This window comes from Trachypithecus francoisi, unplaced genomic scaffold (assembly GCF_009764315.1).
Source record: "Trachypithecus francoisi isolate TF-2019V2 unplaced genomic scaffold, Tfra_2.0 Lachesis_group14, whole genome shotgun sequence".
NCBI lineage: Eukaryota > Metazoa > Chordata > Mammalia > Primates > Cercopithecidae > Trachypithecus > Trachypithecus francoisi.
In genome coordinates this window covers 10,070,331-10,097,929 of record NW_022681459.1, presented here as the reverse complement: position 1 = coordinate 10,097,929, position 27,599 = coordinate 10,070,331, and the positions used below count along the sequence as shown (strand labels likewise).

Below are 27,599 nucleotides of genomic sequence, written 5' to 3'. Positions count from 1 at the left end.
ACCAACTTTGGGTACTGTCACTTCAAATTTTTAAAATGTTTGCTGTTCTAATAGTTGTGTAGTAATATCACTTTGTAGTCTTAATTTGCATATCCCTAATGGCTAGTGATGCTGGATATCTTTTGCTGTGTTTATTTATCATCAGAATGTGGTTTTCAGTGAATTGTCTCTATGTATCTTTTGACATTATATAATTGGATTTTTTATTGCTGCATTTTGAGAGTTCTTTATGTATTTCAGATATAAGTCCTTTTTTCAGATATGTGCTTTTATAATACTTTCTGTCTGTAGCTTGTCTTTTCATTCTGTTTACAAACTAATGCACACACAGAATAATTTTAATTTTGACGAAGTCAATTTATCTCTTTTTATTAACTGATCTTGTTCCTGGTGTTATATATAAAAACTTTTTATAAACCATAGGTTATAAAGGATTTTCTCTATGTTATATCCTAAAAGTCTAATAGTAAATTTTTTCTCATTAAACTTTTTTAATGGGTCTCAAAATTCTGTGACAAATTTTTGGTCATGTTGTTTCCATTAAAAAGTACTGCTTTTAAAAACTAAAAACTTAAAACTGCCACACCCCAAAAAGAAAACCAAAGTGGTCCACAAAACATTCTCCTTTCCTTCTGAAAGTTTTGCGATGCATTGTTATCATTAACCAGTCTTTTACTACTAAACTTAAATGGCCAGTTGAAACAAACAGTTCTCAGGCCGTTCTTCCACCACCGATTAAGATTAGGGTGGCAGTGTTAGGCATAACATTCATCTATCCTTCTGAGCTTTCTGTGCAGACTTGGTGACCTTGCCAGCTCCAGCAGCCTTCTTGTCCAATGCTTTGATGACACCCACGGCAACTGTCTGTCTCATATCACGAACAACAAAGTGACCCAGAGGTGGATAGTCTGAGAAGCTCTTAACACACATGCGCTCGCCAGGAAGCTTATCAACGATGGCAGCATCATCAGATTTCAAGAATTTAGGGCTATCTTCCAGCTTTTTACCAGAACAGATATCAATCTTTTCCTTCAGCTCAGCAAACTTGCATGCAATGTGAGCCATGTGGCAATCCAGTACAGGGGCATAGCAAGCATTGATTTGACCTGGACGGTTCAGGATAATCACCAGAGCAGGTGCTTCCAGCTGCTTCCATGGGTGGGTCGTTTTTGCTGTCACCAGCAACGTTGCCACGACGAGCATCCTTGACAGACACGTTCTTGAGACATTGAGGCCCACATTGTCCCTAGGAAGGCTTCACTCAAAGCTTCATGGTGCATTTCAACAGATTTTACTTCAGTTGTAACACTGACCGGAGCAAAGGTGACCACCATACCAGGTTTGAGAACACCAGTCTCCACTTGGCCAACAGAAAAGTACCAATATCACTCCTTGGGCTTGTCAGTTGGACAAGTCTGTGGTAGGATGCAGTCCAGAGCCTCAAGCAACATGGTTCCACTGGCATTGCCATCCTTACTGGTGACTTTCCATCCCTTCAACCAAGGCATATTTAATATTTAAGTCTATGGTTGATTTTTATTTAATATTAATGTAGGATTTTTTTTTTTTTTTATTTCCCTTATGAATAGCCAATGACTTCAGCATCATTTGTTAAAAGTACCATCCTTACTCCAGGAATTGCTTTGTACCTTTGTGAAAACTCAGTTGGCTATCCTTGTTTGGAAGTTATTTCTGGGTACTCCATTCTGTTTTGTTTATCTTTGTTGTATCTCTATTTTTCAAAACCATAATGTCATGAATACAGTAGCTATATAGTTAAGTTTTCTAATTGACTAGAGTGAGTCTACCCATTTTATTATCTAAAGTATTGCTTTAGCTACTTTTATTTCCTCCTTTTTTTTTTTAAAGGGAGTCTCACTCAGTCGCCCAGGCTGGAGTGCAGTGGTGTGATCTCAGCTCACTGTAAGCTCCGCCTCCCTGGTTCCCGCCATTCTCCTGCCTCAGTCTCCTGAGTAGCTGGGACTACAGGCGCCCGCCACCACGCCCGGCTAGTTTTTTGTATTTTTTAGTAGAGACGGGTTTTCACCGTGTTAGCCAGGATGGTCTCGATCTCCTGACCTCGTGATCCACCCGTCCCGGCCTCCCAAAGTGCTGGGATTACAGGCTTGAGCCACCGCGCTCGGCCTATTTCCTCTTATTTCTGTATAACTTTTACAATACAACTTTTAGAATACGCTTGTCTAGAAAAGTCTTATGGGGATTTTCAGAGGAATTGCAATGTACATTTCTCTCAATTTGGGGAGAATTTACATCTTCACCATAATCCTTCCAATGTATAAACTTTGTGGTGCTATTTATTTAGATTGTCTTTAATATTGCAATATTCAGTATAAAAGCACAATTACATATATTTTTATTTTGTCTATTGAATTTTTTAGTTTTAAAGTTTCCACATTTTTAATCTTCTAGTTTTTTCATGCGTCTATTTCTGTGTTATACTTTCTTTTTCTTTCCACTTGTCTCAAATGTATTTGTAATTGCTTGTTGAAACAGTTAATAGTAGCTGTGTTAAATTTCTTTTGTGATCATTTAAATGTTTCTGTCATCTTAGTTTTAGTATCTGCTGATTTTCTCATTGTATTGAACATGAGATCTTATAGATTCTTGCTATAATGAGTGACTTTCAATTAAAATCTTGACATTTTGATAGTATGTGGTGAGACATTTGACCTTATTTAAGATTTGCATTTTAGCAGGCATCCTCTGACATTGTTCCAGCAGTGGAAAGGTGGCATCAACTCCTTACTGCTACATTGGAATATGAATTTATTATGCCAATGTTAGAATTAGAGTTTTGAAACACACCCTACTTCTTACATAACCTAAGTAATATTGAATTTCTGGGTTCACTAATAACTATCATAGATCTTTTTTAAAATGATGATGTCCATGACACAATATTTTAATCAGTGTAGTTTTTATAATGGATTGATAACTAGAATGACAGTCACCCTGCTTACTCTTCCTCAGGAGTGTCTTGGTAGTATTATTATTTTGCTTTACTATAACATTCAGGTTCAGCTTGTCAATGTTCTTTATGAGAAAACACCATGTAAAAATTTTTAAATTGCATTCAATTTATCAATTAACAGCCAATTGGTACCTTTACAGTAATGCGTCTTTCACACCCATAAGCAAATTATCTTTACGTAATTAGGTCTTTTCTAATAATCTTCATTGAGAATTAAAATTTTCTCTGGGTAAATTTTACATCATTGTTATATTCCTATCTAAATATCCTTGCTTTTATTTATAATGGTTTACTTTAATATATTTTAATTATATTTTTTCATTTTACTGAGAGATATAAGAATGTAATTGAGGTTCTTTTTTCAAGCCTAAACTAAGCAAATTGAACTTAAATATCTTGTTTATTAGCATTGCTGTTTTATAGAAAACCCTTTGTGCTCTATGCAGGTAATAGAATCATTTCGAAAAATAAAAGTTTTTTTCCTATCAAAATTCTAATATTTCCTCCTTATATAATAGTACTTAACCTTGTATTTTCTTGATATAATGCAATGGTTTTGAGTTTCAGTACAATAATAAATAAAAGTGTTTAGCAGTCATCTTTGCTTAATCTATGATCTCAAAAGATAAGCATTCCATATTTTTTATTAATGTGTTTTATTTACTCCACACATTGTTTGTGTCCCCGTCTGTAAATAGCCTTTGTTAGGACAAAGTATTCCTGCTCTTTTCTTGTTTCAGAAGATTTACATGAATCAACAGATGCTACATTTTTATATTTTATATTTTAGATTATTTTCTGCATCTATCAAGATCATATCTTTTTGTTACCTTTTTGTTTTGATCATGTATTGAAAGTTTATCTACCACTGCAGTCCTACACAAATCCTGGTGAATGTAATATTTTTGTTTGGTTTCTCTGTAGGTTTTATATGTCATAGGAGTTGATTTTCTAAAAATTTTTGTTTAGTATTTTGCTTTTATGTTCATTGAAAAAAATGGATTATCACTTTACTTTCTGTTCCTTATTAAATTTTGGTATTAAGGTCTTATACAATAATAAGGTGGAAAGAGCTTTCTATTTCCCAGTTTTTGGGAGAAGTTCCTGTAATGTTTATTACTTTTTCAAATTTGGGCAGAATTTAATGGTGAAAGCATATAGAAATACAAATTTATCTGGAGAGAGTTTAAATTGTAGATTAAAGTTTTTAATGATAGAGAATTAAATATGCATCTTTTATTAGGGGAGTATATAATGATGTAACTAGTGGCCACAGCACTCCCTGAGGAGCTCATTATACTTGTCAGATTTTGGAGAGAGTTTTTTCCAACACTTTAAACCATGGGGAAGCAGAGACATTTCCTTGTTATTATCTTTTAAGAGGTGAATTTTATTTTTCTAGTTCTTTATCTCAGTGAATACGTAAACCATTTTAGGCAGAATATATGTAGAAGTTTTAGACCCTACTCCTCATTGTGTGTTTATGCAAGGCTCTCCCTTATCTTCTCAAGCCTGCCTTAAACATTTTAAGGTCTTTGGATTCTCAGGGCATTTATTAGCATCAGAGACCGCTTAGCTTCCTTGATTTTACCTGTTTTATTTTTAGCTTTGAATATTCCGTTTAGTTTGCTTCCATCAAGGACATATATTTAACATGATGTGAGTCATTATTTAATAGCAAATTTGTAATGTTTCATAACAGAAGGATTTTTTCAGAATATCTTCTCAACTGTATTATTGGAAATAGCTTTTCCTGGTAATACTCTGCTTTGACTACCTCCTATTATACAATTAGGGTCATAAATTAAAAGTTCAAAGCACAATTGAATTATAAAGAAGTTTTCCAAAATAAAATCACTGACATCTAATTTACTAAGAGCAACTCATTGAAAACCTATAGAGAATGTTATTGCCAAGTGACCCACAAATGCTGCCCAGAAATAAGTGCTGCTGAAATAGTTGCCAAAATCTGCTTAGACAACATGCTGGCTTATAGTATATATTTATGATATGCATGATTTTGTAGGGATATTGCATATTTTTATTCTCCTGTTTAATTTCAGATTATTTTCAATGTCAGACAAAAATTCCCATGGCTCAAATTCAATTTATAGCACCCACACAGTTCTCATTACAAGTTATGGAGCAGTTCTCATCTCTCTTTGCGAGAATGTGCTTCGCTTCCATTGTCTCATCAGCCATATTTAGTAGAAAATTTTCATTTGAAATAAACTTTTATTCAACTAGCATTCGTTTGAGAAGTCATATCACCAAACTCAAGAATGTAGATTGCCCCATGACCACAGGGGAAAAAAAACTGAACATTTTTGACATTACTAGCAGGTTTTGTTTCTTTACAAAAAAATTAACATGCAGGACAACAGCATCGTTGTGGCCATGTTGATATCACAGCTCCTAGTTATTCACTAATTATCAATACTTAATATTCTATTAGGACTATACATGAAATAAAGATTAGGCATTAATTGTTTGGTTTTTCAATTGGAATTTACCTACTATTGATTGAAAATTTGAATTTTTAAAAATAAAAGTTAAAACCATTGTTTCTAACTCGGAAAAATATTACAATACAAAATGAAAATATCAACATAAAAGCATGGACATAAGACATAAAAAAGATTATCATTTAAATCATTCAGTATGTAATTTTGCCTATTATTTTAGTTGATGTATGATATGGTCAGATGAAACAGTGCTAACGTATATTACCTACGTGATGAATCATAGGAAGTTTTCTGTTCTGAAGTTGCTGAGAATAAAACGTATCTCACCTGATCTAGAAAAAACTGGAAACTGTGGCTGTCATATAAGCTCAGAATTGGAATAGGCGAAATTTTTAGAATCAGCAGTAACTTTCACTTTCTAGAAAAATTTTATGTCGTCTCAGTTTCCTGGTACTTGGTTTGAGAATCACTCCAATTCGTCAGTAACAAGTTTAGAATAAACTGATTTCTTAAATCCTTATAAATAAATTACCAAATGATGCTATCTAGATTCTAGTTGCTAGTGATGACTCTTGCCATTTTATAAGTGTTTAAGTAGGTACTCTAACAGAACATTTGTAAAAAATCTTGATAGACAAGCCAGATACTGGGGTGAACAAAGGACAGTAAGTATCCTGGTAGCTTCTCATGCCTTCTTTTATATTTCTGTGACCAAATATGGTCCTTGTGGCTCCTATCACTTAATGATTATCAAGAAGGTTTTCATTACACTCAGCCATGAGTTTAATCAGCCATCAGACTTGTTCTTGCCTTGAATTAATCATCTTAATTTCTCTTTGGATCATTTCCATTGAAAAGCACATTTTGCTTTAGATTAACATGATTTTCTTGTCTAGAAGCAATAGATCAATTCATTTCCAATAATTTCCTAGGAAAATGATGCTTTATACCTTTTTGTCCATTCCAGTAAGCGAACAAAGCAATGGATCATCTGGTTAGTCAATAAAACTCCTCAGAAAATTAGTTCTGAGACAGAACCTTCCCAATATTCTATTTGGGTCTGGATGATATCACAATGATTTTGATTTCATGGATAATGTAAAATGTTCTACATCTAACATGTAATATTATACATGTTAATTCCAAGATCAAACATGTTTCTTCCAGTTATTGCCTCTGGCAAACTCTCCAGGCCATATTGTCCATCACATTCAATATAAGAAGAAAACTGGACTCTTCGGTACTTAAGAAATGAAAAGTTTATTTGTTTTATTTCTAAAGGCATCAACACGAAAGTTGGATCTGAGATTAGGACTGCTAAAATGAATTCAAACACTAAGGTTCTGTTCTTCCATATCCAGAGATGTATGCACATGAAGGCTCCTTATAACTAAGAGGAAAAAGATCTAGTCTGGTAAAGAATCAAGTTACAAACAAACAAACAAAAGTAGGCAACATTAGCTATGTTTAAATAATAAAATAAAGATGTATACTCATGGTTTCCTGATTCAAGAAATTGAAAAACTTGTCCTCTATATTTTATTCCATCCTAAATTCTTCATATTAAAGTATTTTATGCTACTACATGTTTTCAAACATTTTCAAAGCTGATAAAGGACAGATGTTCTCATCTGAGTGTAGGTAGAAGGCCCAGAATATTTCTTGGTCGTAGCCCACCCCTTTTACTATCTGATCATTGAGGACATTCCCTAAGGAGTTACTTGGTACTCAGGAGGAATCCCAGAACAACCATTTGAAAGTCAGGAATCTCACTGATAAAAAAGGATTAAAAAATAAAAATGCTTAAAGGAGTCATCCTAAGATGTTTTCTAAAACAAGACAATCCATATTCTTGAGTAGTAGAATAAAAACTGATAAAAAATGAAAAATTAATAATACATACAAGATGAATATATTTATTTCAATTTCTGTTTAATTTAGACCTATAAAATAGTTCTTGTTTATATTAAATGGACTAATCATTTGCTGAAGATTCCATTGTTTTTGGTTGTGGAAGTGTTTACCATGTTCCTTCATAGATAAAATTTTAAATATCTTGAAATACTAACCTGGGATTAAAAAAAAATCCTTCTCAAAATGGTGCAGAAGTTAAATGTGCAAAGTGAAATCATTTGTTTATATTTTAAATTGAATTATGTTTAAGAAATATGTAAGCATATTTTATTTTAGACAAAAGTCAGGTTCATCTGTTTTCTATTTTGCTGCTTATACTTTTTATGTCTCATCTAAGTAACAATTGCCTAACTAAAAGATGTAAAGACTTACTGCTGTATTTCTTGTAAAAGATTTAGTGTTTTCACCCTTAGATTTAATTCTATGAAATATTGAGTTAAATTAATATATGATTTGAGATAGGATTGCAACTTTATTCTTTTCTATGTGATATCCAGTTTTCACAGCACAATTTTTTGAACAGATACTTTTTTCCCTACTGAAATGTTTTGATACCCTTGTTAAAAATTAACTGACCTTAAATGGAAGGTTTTATGTCATTACACACTGTGAAGGTTAATATTAAGTGTTAACTTGTTTGGATTGAAGCATGCAAAATATTGTTTCTGGGTGTTGCCAGAAGGGATTAACCTTTGAGTCAGTGGACTCAGAGAGGAAAACACATGCTCAGAAAGACGCACTCACAATGTGGGTGGGCACCATTCAGTCGGCTGCCAGCTGCTAGAAAAAGCAGGCAGAAGGAGGAAGAAGCAGACTTGGGGGGTCTTCCTGCTTTTGTGTTTCTCCTGTGCTGATGCTTCTTGCCTTTGAACATCAGACCCCAGGTTCTTTGGCCTTTGCACTCTTTGAACTTACACCAGTGGTTAGAAAGGGGTTCTCGGGCCTTTGGCCACAGACTGAAGGCTGCATTGTTCGTTTTCCTACTTTTGAGGTTTTGGGACTTGGACTGAGCCACTACTGGCTTCCTTGCTCTTCAGCTTGCAGATAGCCTGTAGTAGAGCTTTACCTTGTGATCATGTGAATCAATTGTCCTTAATAAACTCCCTTTCACATATACATACATCCTATTCTGTCCCTTTAGAGAACCCTGATAAATACAAACACACACACACACACACATTTATGCAAAAAAAAAAAAAAAAAAAAAAAAGGTACTGGAGTTTTGGTAAGAATTTTGGCATATCAATTTGGGAACTGTTGCCATTTTAACAAAATGTTTTCTGATATATAAACATGGATTACTTTTCATATATTTAGGTTTGCTTTGATATTTTTAGTAATATTTTGTAGTTTCAGTGTACAAGTCTTACACCCACACATCTTTTGTAAAATTTACCCTCGTTTTATTTTTTTCAACTGTAAAGTGTCCGTAATACCCACAGTGATCTGCAGAATCAATGTGATTCCTTTCCAAATTCTAATAACTTTTTTCACAGAAATGAAATTGTATTCTTAATTTTATTTTGGATTGTTAATTGCTAGAATATAGTAATGCAATTTATTTTTGTATATAGATCATGTGGCTACAGCCTTATTGAATTCATTTGTCATTTCTAATAAATATTGTGCAAAGGTGTTGGTTTTTGTCAAATTTTTTTAAAATATAGAGATGATCATTTATCTCCTTTATTCTATTAACATAATGTATTACACTCATTGATTTTTAAATGTTAAATTAACATTGCATTTTTAGCATAATTTGTGGTCACGGCACAATTCTTTTCATATATTGCAGAGTTTGATTTGCTGGTATTTTCTTGATAATTTGGGAGTGTGTATCCATAAATATATTGTAAAATTTTCATTTCTTGTGAAGCCTGTCTGGTTTAAGCAACAGAGTAATTTTGGCCTCATAAAATGAGTTAGAACGTAGTCAATTCTTTTCTATATTCAGTTAAGTTTGTGAAGAATTGATGCTTATTTCTGTTTAAAAGTTCAATAGAATTCATCTTTGAAGCTGGCTAGGCATGGGATCCCACTGGTTGAAAATTGATTACTAATTCAGTATTCTTACTTATTGCATATTTGGATTTTCTACTTCTTCTTAAATGACTTTTGATAGTTTATGTTTTATTAGGAATTTGTCTACTTTAATATAATGGGATATAGCTTTTTTATAGTATTTTCTTGTAATTCTCTTATTGCTTATTTAAATGTTTTGTGTACTTTCTCCATCATGCTATCTGATCAGTCCAGATAAAGTCTTGTCATCCTGGTTGATTTTTCAGGAAATAAACTTTTGATATTTCTAATTTCTCCTATCTTTTATCAATAATCTATTTCCACTGTAAGCTTTATTATTTTCTTCTTCTGCCTGCTTTGGGTTACATTTTTTGTACTTTTTCTAGTTTATTAAGGTGGCCATTTGGGTTATTGATTTGAGATATTTTCTTCTTTCATTTAATATGGTTATTTACAGCTATATGTTTTTCCATTGGTACTCCTATAGCTGCATCCCTTCACTTTTGATATATTGTGATTTTGTATTTATTCATCTGATGATCTCCCTTGTGATTTTCTTCTTTTTTAAATTGGTTATTTAGGAGCACACCACACTATTTGCACATATTGTTCAATTTTCCAAATGTACTTTTGTTACTGTTAATTTTATTCCATTATATATAGATAATATATTTTGTTTAAGCCATTCAAATATTTTGAGGTTATTTTATAGCTGAACATATAGTCTAAGAAAATATTTTATATGCAATGGAACAAACTGTGTATTCTGCTGTTGTTGCATAGTATATTCCATGGATATTGGTTAGAATTGGTTGATTTTTTTGTGTCATTCAAGCCTCCAATTTTTGTTGATTTTCTGTTTCCTTGTTCTATGTATTGTCAATAGTAGGATATTTAAGTCTCAATATTATGGTTGAGATAGTATATTTCTCTCATTAATTCTGTAGGTTTTTAAATGTAATTTGGAACATTGTTGTTAGGTGCATATATGTTTATAATTGTTACATTCTTCTAATAGTTGTACACTTTTATAAGTAAACAATGTCCCTGAAGTAGCTGGGATTACAGGTGCACACCAACATACCTGGCTAATTTCTTTTGTATTTTTGCAGGCAGGGTTTTATTATGTTGCCCAGACTGGTCTGGGACTCCTGAGCTCAAACGATCCACCTGCCTTGACCTCCCATTTTTAGAAGTTTTATGTATGTGGAATATAATGTGAATAAAAAGACTAATTCCTTATGTTCATAACAATTAAAAGTTAGGGAAGATATAGACATTAAGCATTTATTTGAATATATTATTATAAAGGATGAGAGAACTATGAGGTTCCTGGAAATTTGGGGAAAAGAAACAAAATGTCTCTGAATAATTGACATTTAAATTACAATATACAATCTGTACAGATTATATCTGGGATGAAAATATTAAGATATGAATGGAAAAGTACATGTAGATGTTATGTTAGTGATCAGCTGTGCAAAGGTACTGAGGTTAATGGGAGTAACTTAAACAGGCAGGTTAAAGAGAAGTGTAGAAAGGCAGAGGGAATGCCTGATGAAGGGTAGGCAGATCAAATTCATTTTTATTATTTTAAGAATAGTAAAAAGTATGTTTTATATTAGAAAGCAACATAATCAGATATTTATTTAAAAATATGTTCTGGCTGCAAAGTTGATTACTGACATATGTATGTGGATCTCATAAAGTTTTACAGTGGCCAAATTGAGAGATGATGGAAGCATTAACTAAAGTCATTAAAAATTCAAAACTTTATGATTAAAAGGTATATTAGTATACTTTCCTAAATATAGTCATATTAACTACGTCTTTATGATTTGAACATATTGTTGTAAAATAAATAAGTAAAAATATGTGTAAGAATTAGTAATATGATTATATCAGTATAGTTAATGTTAACAATGCAAAGATACCAGTCATTTCTACACACCTGTCATGGCAACATCTTAATTTTCACATCAATTTTAAGGTAAACAAGCCAATTACAGGGTATACAAAGAAATATTCAACACTAAAATTTTATAGGCCTACCTTTCCACAGAGTAATTAAGCATGTTCTCTCAGTTTAAAATTAAAGAACAAAGAAATATACATAATAATTGAGAGAATAAATATTCAAGATTCAGCAATTATTTTGTGAATGATTTTTAAATTTCATTTTTGTGTTAAAAGTCTGTCCTAGATACAGTGCTTAATCCTAAATGAATGACTAATATTAAATATTGTCTGAAGCATTACAGTTTTAATAAGATTTGTTCTGATAAATCACATGGAGTCCAAAGGAATTCACCCATCCACTTAAATGCTCATTGTTATTAAAAGAAGAGAGAATTGATGTCAGGGTGGTTTTTAGATTTACCAGTTCCCAGAGCAGAACAAATTATTTTCTGTAGGCTAAAAATGAAAACTATTTATCTTCGTCCTTGTCTCCAAACTATATTTCACAGCTCATGAGACTCAAATGGGAGGCACTTTTCAATAAAATTCATGCTTCATTTTTTTTTTTTTAACAGTTAAAAAACAAAAATGTCGATAGTGGGTGGAGGAGGATTTCAGAAAGAGGGGCTACAGAATAATTCATCATATAATAAAGACATGAGATTAATGGTCTTGAATTTTATAAAAGGCAGATATTATGTTGAGAGTTAAAAAAGCTGGCACTGCATTTTGAAATGACGGTAGAATGAAGCCTATCTACAGAATGGTTATTCATAACACAGTAAAAAGATTTTGGAGGAATAGTAATAATGAGGCATTTTTATGCAAATGTTTAACCATCTCTCATTTCCTGAATACAAAAATGCATGTCTATAATCAAATAAACATATAAAGTGCCCATTTTATATGCATATTTTGTGGATTCAATTGTGCTGACTCCCAAATTCATAAGTTGAAGCCCTAACCTAAAGTGACTATATTTAGATATGCGGCCTTTAACAAGGTAACTAAACTTAAATGAGGTCCTAAGGGTGAGGCCCTAATTCAATATTACTAGTGTTTTTATAAGAGAAAGAGACACCAGGGATGTGCACACAACCAAAAGACCCTCTGAGGACACGTCTAGCAGATGCTTTCTGCAAGTCAAGGAGAGAGACCTCAGGAGAAAATAAACCTGCCGATATCTTAACTTTGACTTCCAGCCTCAAGAACTGTAAAAAAATAAATTTCTGTTATTTACATCATGTCGTCTCAGGCATTTTGTTATGGCAGTCCTAGCAGACTACTACACATATTAAAAGAAAAGGTGATTCCGTGAAGGAGAAAAAAAAATTAGGAAAAGTTACTGTATTTGTTTGCTATAAATGTCATAATAAAATACCCCAGGTAGTGTGGCTTAAACAATAGAAATTGATTTTCTCATTGTTCTGGAGGCTGCAAGTCTAAGACCAAGATGCTGACAGATTTGGTTTCACCTGAGACCTCTCTCCATGGCTTGCAGAAGGCAGGCTTCACTGTGTAATCAGATAATCTGTGTGTGCACTTCTGATATTTCTCTGTGTCCTCATCTCCTTCTCTTGTATGGAAACTGGACTTACTATATCAGAGCCCACTCTAAAGACCCTATTATAACTTAATTACCTCTTTACAGGCCATATCTTCAAATACAGTCACATTCTAATATACTAGAGGTGAGGACCTCAACATATAAATGCTGGAGGACATAGTTTAGCCGTTTCAGTTACCTTTATATAACTCCTTTTCAAAACAGGGTTAAAAAGGTGAAATCAAAAGAGTATTCTAATTTTGAACATATAATCTACTAAGATACATTTTAGTGGCAGATAGCTACACGGAGAACATATAATTTATGTACTTGCTTACCTTGCTTTGTTTAAGATTTTTAACAAAAAGTTTGCTACTAATAAAATGGAAAAATAGATGTATACAATTTTATTATTTAATGTCAATATTTTATAGTTTGAGACATTAGGTGAGAATTAATGTTTCTTTACTGGATGGTAAACTAGCCACATCATTTTTGTTTTGTTTTTGCTTTTATTATGAAGAAGTGATGGCAAAATATCTATAAAACAGGTAAATTATATGTGAACCTCTTTATCTCCTTCAGAAAGTATCAACTTATTGAAATTGGGCTTTATATCACTTCAATGCCCCAATGATTATTTCAAATCAAATTTCAAATATTATATTGTGGCATCCATGAATAATTCTTCAAAATATGGAATTAGAAAAACTTTTTTTTTCTTTACACAAATGCGTAATCACACAAACATGATCCTACTGACCACATTTAGGGTAAACTTTTCATTTGAATAAATGAGATATTAGAAGTAAGTACATAATTTATTATAACTAATATTACGATGTGTTAAAATTTTCTTAAGGATTTTGAGAAATTGTTACATTTATGTTCTATATGTGAAACGAAAATTAGAAAGAACATTCAAAATCTTACTCAAATTTTAGATGTTATTTAAGTCTAGAATAAGATTTATCTAACCAGAATTCTGTGAGGTATCACTAAAGGTTATAAAAAGTAAGATGATACAATAAATCAATTATTGATTTCTACATTAGTACACAATGACAGCAATTGAGAAATCCCATTAGCAATTTCATTCATGGTTTTCCAACCCTTTGTATCAGCATTCATTATGACCATATTTACTTTATTGAGTCAGTTCTACATTACATAGTAGTGACCAATGATAATTAGTGAATGTGGGATTGCAGGCAACTGATGTTACTCCCTCCTTCTGGAATAACTTACCCCAACCTCTTTTTATAAGCTTCTGACTAACTTAATGAACCAAACAGATTAAAATGGTGCAAGAGAAAACCCAAAGGGCATTTTTACACTAAAAGAAGCATTTTCTGTGTTCTAGTTCAGCTGTTCCAATGATATGTGGTATTGTTATCAATGTGAATTATGTAAGTCAGAGGTAAAATATATGATAAACTTTCTGTGATTTTATGATATTTGACTGTTGATTTATTATGAATATTTATTGTATTGTTTAAGGAAGTTAGTCCTACAATTATATTCGGGATTTTTACATGGAAATTGTGACACAGAAAATGATCATTTGAGGCCTAAGCTTATAAGTAATTATTATAAAGTTAATGACACATAATAATTTTTTAATCATTCAGCACATTAATGGGACAAAGAAAAAAGAAACAAAAGAAATGCTAGTTATTAATATATTAACTATATACAGTATAAAATATTACTATATTTTATATGAGCTGATAATCCAATCAGGCCTGTGCCATTTCCTATTGTGTGTGAAACAATGTACAAATGCAGAAAGGTTCCTGCAAAGGAACAGGCAATGTTATCACAAGGTGACATTTATAACCTGACAGAAGATGCTGAGGGTTCTTTTTCATTTATTTAGTTTTGGTAATAACAGACAAGCAAGTTTCTTTATCCAGACTGACGTGTCAGCCATGATCTAGCATTTGCAAGATGTGTAATTACTTTGACTTTCAAGAAAACGTCTTCTGATCTAAGGAACTTTCCCAGATATCAAAGGTAAAGGTATATTTAAAGATTTGTATTTATATTTGAACATAACATGCCTTGAAAGAAGTCTTTTGGATCCATAATATATTAGCATATATGAGGGTTCTCCAAAGAAATATACCTAGTAGGATATAAATAAATAAATAAATATATATACATACAAACGCACACATGCATATATTTGGGATAAAGCATTGGCTCATATGACTGTGGAGGCTGAGAAGTCCCAGAATCTGCACTTGATAAACTAGAGAAACAATGTATTGTTCCAGTCTGTGTCTGAAGACCTGAGAGTCAGGAGAGCTGACAGTATAAGTTCCACTGCAAAAGCTGGGAGACCCAAAATCCACACACACACACACACACACACAAAGCCTATGTTTCAGTCTCAGTCTAAAGGTAGGAAGACACCAATGTCTGGACTCATGGAGTCAGAGAGAAAGAATTTTCTCTTATTCAGCATTTTTGTTTGTTTGTTTTTGAGATGGAGTTTTGCTCTTTTTGCCCAGTCTGGAGTGCAATGGCGTGATTTCAGCTCACTGCAACCTCTGCCTCCTGGGTTCAAGCGATTCTCCTGCCTCAGCCTCCCAAGTAGCTGGGATTACAGGCAGGCATCACTAACTTTTTTATTTTATTTTTATTTTTAGTAGAGACAGGATTTCAACATGTTGGTCAGACTGGTCTCTAACTCCTGACCTCAGGTGATCCACCAGCCTCGGCCTCCCAAAGTGCTGGGATTACAGGCATGAGCCACCGTGCCTCACCCTTATTTAGAATTTTTGTTCCATTTAGGTTTTCAGTTAATTGGATGAGGCCTACCCATGTTAGGAAGGGCAATCTGTTTGTCTTAGTCTACCAAGTCAAATGCTAGTGTTTTTCCAAAACACCCTTGCAGATACACCCAGAATAATGTTTGAACAAATGTTCAGGCACTGTGTGGCCCAGTCAACTTGACACTCAAAATTTAACATTACAAGTTGACCCATTACCAACTTGGCATCTATATCCATCTCCTTAAACTGTATGTATTCTTCAAATAATGTCAATAAGAAGATCTTAATTCTATCTGACACAACAGAACTATCCTGTCTATAACTGAAAACACAATAACCCCTTCCACAGAGAAGGAGGTAAAGTCCTTGAATGATGTTTATGCCTTTCCTTGATACCCTGGAAGTTAAGTACTATGATGTAAAGCTAGCGATACTTAGATACAGTGCTATAACATAATCTTATACTACAAGGTAAGAGAATAAGAGGGGAAGACAACAAAGATGTTTGTTATATACACACAAAAATATTCATAACAAAATAAGGAGAGAAATATACTTGACAATTATAGTCTTTATTACTATAACTGATCACACAACCATAGTTGGCATTTGCAATTGCCTTTTCCACTACCCGTATTGTATTTCTTTCTCCTTCAGCAAGCACCTTTGCTGGTTATGGCTTTTTACCTGATGTACTGACTCAAATCTTAATTGTTGAAAGGTGGGGACCAGTAGTAATTTTTCCTGGATAGGGTCCTTGTAATTTTCCATTGATATTCATCACAAGGCATGACAACATTAAGCGGTGCCCTGAGGGATGTCTTGTATTTCCAATATAGTTTTTCTTATCTTCCCTGTGGAGTAGTCATCCAATTTCCCACTGGTAGTTAACATCAATCACCCAGCCAGAACTGTAACTTCCTGCTTTGCCTGTTAACTCACAGGCATGAGAAGTGCAAAGCAGCTAAGTGGAAATCATAACTTCTAGTTTAATAGAATCATTATTGCGACTCCTGGTTGAAGCATACCTCCCTTTGGAACTAAGACTTCTAGGCTAGCAGAGAATAAAGTTGTAGAAACACGAAGCAATACTTTTGTTCGTGGGTTACTACTAACAGTGACTGGTGCTACTTCCATTTCCACTGCTTGATTCTGGAACCATAAATCCCAGCTATGGGAGAAATAGCTCTCTAGATAGATAGATAGATAGATAGATAGATAGATAGACAGACAGATAGACAGATAGATATGTGTGTGTGTGTGTACACACAGATACATACATTCACACACACACACACACGCACACTGCTCTGGACCCAATATACAAACAGGAGAGACCAGCAGTAATTCCAGATACGGCACAATTTTCAAGGGGTGGTCAGCCAGCTACCTGCTGACTGGTTGATTACATTGGACTGATTCTGTAATGGAGGGGGCAGCATTTTATTATTATTAGAATAGACGCTTACTCTGGATACACATTGGTCTTCCTTAAACAATGATTCTGACAAAGTTACTATCAACGTACTTACAGAATGCCTTCGTTCGTCATGGTACCAACAGCACTGCTTGTGATCAAGCAGCTCACTGCACAGCAAAGAAACTGTGGCCATACGCTCATGCTCATGGAATATACTAGTCTTATGTTTCTCATCATCTTAAATGAGCTGGCTTGAGAGGATGGTGAAATAGACTTTTAAAAACTTAGCTACAGCATCAAGACTTAGTTGCAGTGTCAATTGTCCGGCAGCAATACCTTGCAGGTTTGGGGCAAGATATCAAGATATATACCCATACACACACACACACCCTATATATACATATATGGGTATATAGATATATAGGTGTGTGTATATATATGCATGCATATATACACATGGGTGTGTGTGTATATACAGGTGTATATATAGTGTGTGCATATATATATGGGTGTGTGTGGGTATATATACACATAGATACATTCAGACACACACCCATATATATACACACACCCTATATATTTTATCTCTCTATATATAGATGGTATATACACACATCTATATATATACATCTACATCTATGTATAGAGTTTATGTATAAATGTGTGTATGCATAATATGTAATATATATAATACATGTACACACATACATATGTATACATACATATACATATACACATACATGTATATACACCCACATGTTAGTTCCTTTGTGGAGGAGATACATATATATATATATATCTTTAATTCATACATATATTTTAAAATTAAATTAAAATTCAGAACATATGCAATCTTCTTGAAATCTTGCCCCAAACCTGCAAGAAATTGCTGCCTGGCAATTGACACTGTAACTAAGTCTTGATGCTGTGGCTAAGTCTTTAAAAGTCTATTTCACCATCCTCTCAAGCCAGCTCATTCAAGATGGTAAGAAACATAAGACTAGTATATTCCTTGAGCATGAACGTATGGCCAGTTTCTTTACTGTGCAGTGAGCTGCTTGATCACAGGTAGTGCTGTTGGGACCATGACTTGAACTAAGGCATTCTGTAAGTACATTGATAGTAACGTTGTCAGAATCACTGTTTAAGGAAGACCAATGTGTATTCAGAGTAAGTGTCTATTCCAGTAATAATAAAATGCTGCTCCCCCTGCCCCATTATAGAATCAGTCCAATGTAATCAACCTGTCAGTCAGTAGCTGGCTGACCACCCCTTGAAAATTATGCCATATCTGGAATTACTGCTGGTCTCTCCTGTTTGTATATTAGGTCCAGAGCAGTGGCTGCAGACAGGTTGTCTTTGTTGAGTAGAAATCCATGGTATTGAGCCTGTGCATAACCTCCATTCCTACTATCCTAAACACTTTGTTTATGAGACAATTAGGTGATAACTGGGTGGCTAGGGGAAAAGGTTGACTGGTATCCACAGAGCTGGTCATCCTATTTAATTATTAAAATCCTCCTATGCTAATTCGGTGAAACCCCGTCTCTACTGAAAAATACAAAAAAACTAGCTGGGTGAGGTGGCAGGCACCTGTAGTCCCAGCTACTCTGGAGGCTGAGGCAGGAGAATGACGGGAACCCAGGAGGCGGAGCTTGCAGTGAGCTGAGATCCGGCCACTACACTCCAGCCTGGTGACAGAACGAGACTCCGTCTCAAAAAAAAAAAAAAAAAAATCCTCCTATGCTAAAATCACCCTTAGGTAAGCATTTATATTTTGCACAAATATATTTGTGGCTTTTCCCATACAGAAAAAAACCTACCTCTTCAGATTTCCTTGTCATCAATTTTTCTATCAGGTTTCTTCACAGTCCCTGACTATCCGGTCAAACTTTTGACCACATCCCATTAATAAATACATAATTGCGCATCTGGCCATTTTTCCTCTCAAACAAATTAAACAATCAAGTACACTGTTTAAAGTTCTGCTCACTAGGGGTGTCCTCCTTCACCACTGTCCTTCAGGAATGTCCCATAAAGGGCCTGTAGTGCTACAGCTGTCCAATTTTGAGTGGTTCCTGAATATGAGGCTGACCTATAAGTAAGGTAGGCCTGAATCTTCTCTTCTTAAGTGTGGGCTGAGAGAGAATGCAGTGTAGCAAGAATGAGAGCCATAGGCATTTGGGCCATTTCTTCATTTAACTTGTGCTTTCACAGTTTCCTCGGGGCTGATGAAATACATACTCCTTCTATGCTTCCGTCTGATAATGGGATGCTGAGTACATCCAACTCTATGGGTTGGTAAGCCATATAACACCCAGTTCATGATGGTAACTTGGTGGCCCATGGTTTAAGTGTTCAGTCTCTATTAAATCATAGTATAGGGGCAAAAGCTGTTTCAAAAAAGGAGAGTAGTTATCTGCAGAGGATGGTGGGCCTTTGCTGTAAAATTTTAAGGGCTGACTATAATTCATCTCTAGTTATTAGCCAAACCACATCCCTATCTACCACTTATCCTTCAAGCAGCCCTGGACCTGCTGAATCATGTGTCCCGAGTGGCAGAGTAACCTAGACTTGTAGAACCTTCTCTTTTCGCTAATCAAAACTGGCAACTCTTTGGTTCTCTTGGAACAGCCCAAATGGGGAATATTTTGCTTATTAAAACCAAAGAGGCCCACCAGGCATTGTTATCTCTTTCTTTCATTGTGGGGAGGGCCAAATGCAACAATCTATCCTTCACTTTAGAAGAAATATGTCACCATGCCTTATACTACTGGACCCCTGGAAATATATTACTGAGGTAGGAGGTCCCAGAGGTTTTATCAGATTTACTTTCTACCCTCTAATACATAAATGTCCTACTAATATATCTAGAGGAGTTACCACTACATCTTACTCATTAGTTCCAATCAGAATAACATCAACAATGTAATGGAACAGTGTGATATCTGGTAGAAGAAAAAGGAGATCAGTACCTCTGCAAACTGAATTATGATATAGGGATGGAGAATCAATATACCTCTGAGATAGAACAGCAAAGGTATATTGATGGCCCTGCTAGATTAAAACATAAGCAATTAAAAAATGTTTATTGTGGTGTTAACAACCATAAAAAATGAAAACCTAATCTTTATCAAAAGGTTGAAAATTATAGTATATTAATAAGATGGTGTACATGTACACCATGGAACACTATGCAGCCATGTAAAAGAATAATATCGTATCCTTTGCAGCAACATGAATGTAGCTGGAGGCCATTATTGTAAGTGAAATAAAGCAGAAATAGAAAACCAAATACCACGTGTTCTCACTTATAAGTGGGAACTTAACTTTGAATACACATAGACACAAAGATGGGAACAACCGGGGAATGCTTGACAGGGAAGGTTGGGAGGGTGGCATGGGTTGGAAGGCTGCCAGTCGGGCACTATGCTCATGACATTGGTAATGGGATCATTCATGCACCAAGCCTCAGCAATATGCAATTTATCCATGTAACAAACCTGCACATGTACCCTCTCAGCCTAAAATAAAATAAAATAAAACAAAATAAAATAAATAAGATAGCTATTGATATTTGGTGATAGCAGTCAATAAATTATATAAATACAAACTTGTCAAAAAATGGAGTACAATGCAGCAAGAAAAGTGAATCCACTGTAGCTACAAATGTAAGCTTCCTTAATTTCACAATATTTTTGAGGATGAGAAAATCCAAGTTGGAGAGGTATCCAAACACTATAACGCTATCCATAGAAAGCACATCCAAATATTATATGCTTTTAATGAAACATCTCTATGTGTTAAAACTATAAGAAAAACGCAGCACTTTGGGAGACCAAGACAGAGGATTGCTTGAGCCCAGGAGTTCAAGACCAGCCAGGGCAACATAATGAGACCCCTCCATCTCTACAAAAAAAGAAAAAAAAAAAATGACAAGCATGGGGGAATGCACCTGTAGGCTCAGCTATTTAGCAGACTGGGGGAGGAAGATCACTTGAGCCCAGGAATTGGAGGCTACTATAAGTCACGATTGTGCCACTGCACTCCAGCAGGTGCCCTATAGCTAGGTGACAGAGCAAGACCCTGTCTCAAAAAAAAAAAAGGAAGGAACAAAACCCTAAAGCAAAATAAATAAACTTTCAAGAACGGTTAACCTGAAGAGAAATAGAGAAATAAAGTAATCAATGCAAGCACACATAGTTTTTCACAGTTATTGACAATAAGCAATTAATTAAGCTGTGTTGCATGTGAATATCTGTTCTTTTGTTATTTTCATATCTTATATGTGATGTACGAAAGACCTAACAGTAAAATTTTCGGAGACATTTAAATATATAGAGGCAAGCGATTTTAAAATGAGAAATATCTCCAAGGCTAGCCATGTCTATTACCACCCTGAGAGATGCCTCCAAAGGCTGAGTTATATCAAGACCTGTTGTAATATCAGCTGAGTTGGGAGGCTGAGGCAGGTGAATGGCGTGAATCTGGGAGGCAGAGCTTGCAGTGAGCGGAGATCCCACCACTGTACTCCAGCCTGGGCGACAGAGCGAGACTCCGTCTCAAAAAAAAAAAAACAAAGTAATTTCGATCACTTTTTTGATCTTGAAGCTTACTTCACGATGTAATTCAGCTTGGAAAACTGACCATTCTCAGATGTGATTGTGTACTTTTTTTGGTAAGCCTAATAAACTTACCAGGAGAATGATTGTGCATCTAGGAGAGTGATTTGTTCCCCCTCTGGATACACCAACATAATGAACAACAGACAAGGTCATTCAGGCAGCAGGTGACAAGGTCATTTAGGCAGCAGGTGACAAGGTGATCAACATCCATTGGAAGGAGACATCCTGTCATATGGAACTGAGATATGGTCATTGGTGGTGAGACTTAGCCTTTCCAAGATGGCTTACTGACCTGGGAGCCAATTGCCTTCCGTTAGGATTCTGCAACACTCAGTCTAGGTAACAAGAAGGAGATAAAAAGACCTTTACACTATTCTAACTCCCCATTTCATGCTTCCTTACAGAGGCATCAATATTTTTTAGATTGTTTTTTCTAATATTTTCTCCATCATGACATACTCATATTTTCTTCATTAAGATTTGTATTTGCATTGCTGTATTTTACTTCCCTTTTCATTTCTTCCTTCATGATCTGTGCTTTCATTTCCTTCATCCTTTATTTCTCTTATTCTTTAATTTCTCTTACTGCTCTCCACATTTCTTTCACTGTCTTCAATCAACTTAGTCTTAATTTGAAGCTATTATCATGTATTCTGTTGTATTTTGACTTTTTTGCTATATTAATGCTATCTGAAAATTCCATCGAGTTATATTTCATTGAGTTACATCCATAATATGTTATTCTTTTCAATGCTCCTTTCTTCATTCACCTCAGTCTTCATTCACTACACTCTAATTATTATTTACTTATATTTAAATAATTTTTATCTCAGTCACATTTCAGTACTCCTTTCTACTCTTCTGTTATACTGACTTTTGATTAAGAGAATAAGATATCCAACATAAGCCAATATACAGAAAGGTAGCATTTGCTTTTCAAATAAACACCAAAAATTATTATTATGTTATTGTATCTATAATTCAGTCATCTCTCTAGAGTATAAGGAGCTGTATACCTGTATAGGATACTTGTGTTTTTTCTTTCTTTCTTTCGTTATCTCTTTTTTCCCTTTCGTTTCCTTAATTTCTTCCTTCTTTCACTTCTTCCTTTTTACTTCCTCCCCTTTTTCCTTTTATGAGAAATTCTAATATTATAGGTTCCATAGAGAAAATTACAGATAATTTTTTTAAAGAACAAAATGGTCTGTTTAAAGCAAGAGTTTACATACTGACGTACAACATCACATCCAAACTGGAATTTTTATTCACTTAAACATGTAGTTGTTACTAAATGTATTTTTGACTGCTGACATATTTGAGTAATTTAAATGACTGTTTAATGATATCAATTATATTTTGGCAGTGTTAGAAAAATTGCAATGGTTATAAGATATTAAATTTGTACAAATTTTAAAAGATCAATCGTGAAAAGTAAATCACGCTGCAAATGTAAATTCATATTTTTAGAAGCTTAATTGAAGATATCCTAAGAATGTGCAAATATATATTGAATAAATAGAGTAGATGCAGATAGAAAGCCTTGATTAAAGAAAAAATACATGCTTGAACATCTGAAATTTCCAGCCTAACTTTAATAGCTTTACTCAAACTCTCCTGAAATATATTCGTTCAAATTATTTTGTTTTCTTATGTTTATTAAACTAAAAAGTCTGAAATTCTACCTATAGCAACAGTATTTATTTTCATTAGTACTGTTTATTAAGAAAAAGTCTCAATAGCTTACTTTTTGATATTCTAATTATTTCCTCTCACTGTATTTCATTCTGAAATCTGTTTTAATTTTTTTTTTTCCAAGATGGAGTCTCCCTCTGTCACCCAGGCTGGAGCTCAGTGGCACGATCTTGGCCCACTACAACCTCCGCCTCCCGGGTTCAAGCGATTCTCCTCCCTCAGTCTCCCAAGTAGCTGGGACTACAGGCACCCGCCACCACGTCTGGCTAATTTTTGTATTTTTAGTAGAGACAGGGTTTCACCATATTGGCCAGGCTGGTCTTGAACTCCTGACCTTGTGATCTGTCTTCCTTGGCCTCCCAAACTGCTGGGATTACAGGTGTGAGCCACTGCTCCCAGCCTATTTTAATTTAATTTGCTAAAGACTTATTAAGCTTTTGTTACATACTAGATATATTTCTGGATAATAGTGACTATTTGAATACCTCCTGTCATGGAACTGCAGTTAAGGCTAGAATACAAATATTAATCAACGAATTATATATATAAATGGAGATATCAAAAAGAAGAACTAAAAAGCATAGAAAAACTAGGGGATCAAGCGATACAAGATACAATATTTAGGAAGTGACATATAAATAGAGATTCAAATTCATGAATTAAAATGAACCCTACTTTATTTCTGAAAAACTTCTATTTTTCTAACAACCAGTTCAGTCTCACAGTGTGTAGCCAGCTTCGTGATTTTTCCCCCTTTTTTATGCTTTTTGTGTTTAACATTATTTTACCAACATACGATCAGAACATGTTTTTCTTCTTTTATTTAAATATTACTTCTTTGTCAAGCTTTAGAAAATTTTATAGTATTGGCTTGTTTAACCCAAACCAAGGGTATTTATTTAATAGGTATATTTGATTGACCTTAGAGTGGTCCCCGTATTCAAGTCCTGTATAAATCCTTGCCCTCGAATGTAGAAGGAATCTGTGACTTGTTTCTAACAACAGAATATTGTGGAGATTGGTGTCACTCCTGTGCTTAGGTTACAGTATCTACACACAGAGCTTCCTCTTGTACCAGAGACACTCTTCCTTTTTACCTTTGGGGAAATAAGCTCACCATGCTGTAATAGTCTATTTAGAGGACTGCAGAGAGCACTTCTTGTTTTTGATCATGAAATGGAAATGAAAGTTTAAAAAACTATGTGTTGTTTTAAGTCATTAGCTTTGTAACAAGCTGTTATGAAACACTAGAAGACTAATACAACACAGAAGTGTTTTTATTTACTTTTGTTTCCATAAATAAAAACACAAACTTTTTTTCCTTTTTAGATTTTGTAGATTTCTTCTTTTAATTTTTCTGTTGTGTAAGTTTAGGGTATGTGCATCTTGTATTTTTTTCTCTGTAATGCTCTATATTTTTTCTCAGTAACTATTCTTAATTTTTTGATAATTACATATTACAAACGCTTTCAGTGAGGTGGTAATAATCTTAATTACATACTATACTTGAATTTCCTCATTCATTTTAAATAATTTCCATGCTTACAGAACTTTCATTCTCATCACTGACACTTTTATTCTCAAACTACATTGTTAATTTTTTTTTCATTTTGACACATCCCTGAATTACAATTTTAAGTAATTTTCCAAGAGTTTGCACGATTAGACAAAGGAAAACAATTAGGACAAAAGGAAAGAATAAATATGGACACACACACAAAGGAGAAAAACAAAAAGGAAATGGTAGTGGTACAGACAGGATGCAGAAAAATACTGGGTAGAAAAGGATGGTACTCAGGAAAAACCCCATCATCAAGCTTGGAAACCTGTGGTGCTAAATGGGAACAGACATTACTGTTTTCACACTCAAATATTGCCTTTTCCAAGACCATTCCAGCCTGCCACACCCTTATCCTGTGCCTGTATAAACCCCAAGCTCCGCAAACAGAGGAGTAGAGGAGCAGCGGCAGAATGCAGAGCAGCACATCACAGAAGGAAAGAAGAGGAAGAGCATCTGAATGTCAGGAGGAATTCGGCTGGGGACAGTTGGAGAGGAGATCAGCTGTGGGATGACTGAATTCCAGGGAAGATCACATTCCCACTCCATCTTCTCTCCAGCTCTCCATCCATCCCACTGACAGCCACCTCCACCACTCAATAAAATCCCCACATTCACCATCTTTCAAGTCAAAGTGACCTGATTCTTCCTGGATGCCAGACAAGGACCCTGATACCAAGAGGGCAGGGTGTTAAGGCTGTCACCCTGACTCTCCACTGAGCTGGTTTAATACCTAGTCATCCTTGAACAGCAACTGCTAAAAGGGCATTAATTGTAACACACCCCTAGACGCTATAGTGGGGTCAGAGCCCAGAATCCAGGGAACTGCCCCTCTGCAAGCTCCCCCTTCTATAAGGGGTTTGAGTAAATGACAGCCAAGCAAAGGAGCCACACGTTTGTCACAAGTCCCGCAAGGTGGTCAGGGAACACTCCTGTTTCATTAGGAACCAGAAACAATTACTGGGTGCTCAAAATATGGTAAATATGGCATCCATATATAGTTTAACCTTCGTTTCTCTAATGTATTAATTTTATTTTAAATCTTCACTTAAATTTTCTAAATTACTTTTAGCTAATTGGGAATTTTTTAATCTAACATCTTATTTTGAATATAAAACTACTTTAATTTTTCTGTTTGATTATGAAGACACTTTAGTTTATAAACTGAATAAAACTTGGCTTTTACCAATAGTTTTATCGTAAACCATCATGTTTTTCATTGTTCCGAGAGTTGTAAATTTGATCTTGAATTTGATGCACATGTTGTCTAGGTATATGTCTTATGGCTTTAAAATAAAAAGGAATTGTGTTAACTTTTAATTTTCATTTTATGATATTTATAATATAGCCTTTGTTGCTATATATATATTATATATGTATATATACACACACACACACTTAGTATTTAAATAACTTACTTATTTAATTCCTTTAATCCTTTCTAATTTTTTCAAAATCTGGCAATGTGTATGTGTTATGTGTATTGTAGAGGCCAAAGGAAGAAATTTGAAGAAATTTGCCTTTGGCCATGGAATCATTATATACAATGGTCTATTGTTGAGGTTTTTTCAAAAGAATGTGAACATGTTTTATTTTTCCTCCTTTACCCGCTTTACAATTAGAAAGATTCAGATCCCTTGAGTGTAAAATTACTTTTTAAAAACTGTACTGAACTTATAAAATTGCTTTATATTTTCAAAGTTGCATCACAGTTTCATCTCATAAATGATCTCATTTTTCAACATTAGTTTTTGCAAGGCATAGCTCAATATAATCATAATGGCTTAGATCAGGTCATGAAATCATCAAATTCCTCTTGTCCCTTGTGCTTGTGACCCACAAAGGTATGAAGAAAACAGACAATATACATACAGATGCATACACTACACTATGGAAGGAATGTAATCAAGACTATTCTATTTTTTAGTACTAAGCTAACTCAGTATTCGTGGCTGACTCATTACAACAAAATAGACTTACTTTTCAGATTACTCTGCCTATGGAGTAATTTGAAGTGATAGTAAATTATTTTGACATATGATTTTCACAGTAGTACCAATAATGGTTACATATTGGTAACCATTGGTTACCTATATATGTAATTTGGTTACATATACTTTGGTTATTAACACTATGATTAGAGTCTGAGGGGTTGAACCAGAAGACAGCTAGATTTCCCACTACAATCACAGAAATGTGGAGTCCAACAAAAAAGACTTTTAAATAGTGAAGAAACAGAACATCTGTGTGGGTCTGGAGAAACAGAGGAGTAAAATCAATCAAATTACCGATATAGGCCAGTATACTAGCGTCCCTTGAATAACGGGGTTTATCTGCAAGGCACATTCCCAGATAGTCATTGACAGTTGTTCAAGGTGCATTCTCAGATTAAACTAAAATTTGGCAATCGGTATTCTATAACCAGAGAATGTGAAGGCTGAGCTGACACACTTGCTACCTTGCATTTACACTGCTTCTCTAGCTAAGCTACAATCTTCCATTTTTTATTTAAAAAATAAGATCAAGGGACTGCTATTGTACATTATCTTTTGTCCAGTATTTTTGTTTGTTTGTTTGTTTTTTGAGACAGAGTCTGGCACCGTTGCCGAGGCTGGAGTGCAGTGGT

At 34.3% G+C, this 27,599-nt stretch overlaps 1 long non-coding RNA gene across 1 annotated transcript; it reads right to left on the bottom strand.

Moving 5' to 3' along the window:
- Window positions 1-450: 450 nt before the first annotated feature.
- LOC117096671 lies at window positions 451-17,386 on the bottom strand. Its single transcript, XR_004442580.1, has 3 exons — window positions 17,373-17,386; window positions 16,795-16,799; window positions 451-669 (listed from the first exon to the last, which is right to left on the bottom strand). It is a non-coding gene; the product is annotated as an uncharacterized LOC117096671 (long non-coding RNA).
- Window positions 17,387-27,599: the final 10,213 nt, after the last annotated feature.